The sequence below is a fragment of the Haemaphysalis longicornis genome, unplaced genomic scaffold (assembly GCF_048455015.1).
Source record: "Haemaphysalis longicornis isolate Haplotype H1 unplaced genomic scaffold, Haemaphysalis longicornis Haplotype H1 scaffold_8, whole genome shotgun sequence".
Classification (NCBI taxonomy): Eukaryota; Metazoa; Arthropoda; class Arachnida; order Ixodida; family Ixodidae; genus Haemaphysalis; species Haemaphysalis longicornis.
The window spans coordinates 65631965-65633479 of record NW_027526445.1 but is presented as its reverse complement, the minus strand read 5'-3'; positions in this window follow the sequence as shown (position 1 = coordinate 65633479).

Sequence of the window (1515 nt, the reverse complement as noted above, 5' to 3'; positions counted from 1 at the left end):
GAAAATCTGTTGAAACGTAGAAAAATGGAAAGCGTGGGAACATATGTAAATCTTCATATAGCCTTTAAGCGATATGTTTAGGGCAGGCGCGAAAAACGAAAGACAGTTTACTGTGTTTATTATAGAACTCAAGTAATAAAAAAAAAATTCCCCCGCATTTCCCCGAGGGGGAGAATGTGAAAGTGCGAATGCACGGTTGTCGGCCCGCTTGCGGCGCTTGCGCTCGGCCCCCGCAGTCCACCGCCTCGCCGCCTTCTCTTCCATCTCTTCCATCGGGTTTGTAGTATCACGTGTACACCACGCAGTTATCAAGCCGCTATAACGCCGCTGAGTCGCCAACGCACGCCGCTGACGACGTAGTTTGAATGCGTTAAAGATATAAGGCGCGTCAACACTGATATCACCGTCGCGTCCGCGGCTTGGTCGGTAGAGCGTCGCGCTGCGGCCGCAAAGTCCGCGGATCGAAACCTGGCGCCGGATGCCGTTTCTTTATAGAGGAGCACTGCGGACGCCGACGCCGCCGCCGGCGGTGGATGGTTTGGGGTCGCTTATAAAGTGTATTCACACTTAAAACTGTTTCCTCGAAAAGCTGTGTTTGTGGTGATTGCCTTATGTTATTTGTTTTCTGAAAGTAAATTACTTCGCGTCCAACACTGTACCTAACCGACGCAACGACACAATTATTGCCACATTGGCGGTACTTTTGTAATGCCGCAACTCGTAGCTGTATTAAGCGTCAGTCCTTAGCCGAGTTGCGACTGACAATTTACAAAAGTAACTATGTGCGCTGGCCCGATTGTTCCAGATCTGGAGAATATTTGAAATAAAATAGCTGCGTTACAAGCGGTCACTGTAACTTTTACCCTGCTGTTTTTATGGAACGACGAGCTCTGTGTCTAAAAGTGGAACAGCCAGCCAGACGGGATGGAAAGTTTGAGATAAAAATTCCAAAACAGTGGTACATTTGGCGAAAAAAAATAACGATTTTCGACTCAGAGGCAAGATACACAAAGATAACAGACGATCGGATTTTCGTGGAGCTGCGTAGATGGTGTGGACAATTTTTTGGTGTGATGGAGTTACAAAGCTGCCTTTGCTGAGTGTTCAATCTGTTTGTAACAATCAATTTTCGAGTGGTGAATGTTAATACCGACATTACGATAACTAGGTCTCCGGCAAGATAGCTCCACTAAATTTTCAAAAGATATGATCCGCGTTGTCCCGTTTAATCAATTATCCACGTTTTAAAAATATTACTTTCTATTGCCGTTGTAGTGGGTCCATATAATTTGCGTTATTCTGGGGTAAAACCATTTCGTCCTTCAGCTCATCAGCAAGGGGATGCGCCTGACGACCTAGGTTGTTTGCATACGGCTAATTTGGGCTGAAGTTTCCAAGCGAAACATCCGCTGTTTAGAAAGAGAAAATCTAGCAGAGGAGGTGAATTAAAACTACGCCATTTGTTGCGAGCCCTCTTTAGCAGAAAAACGTTCTGTTTGCTGAATCAATTTTATT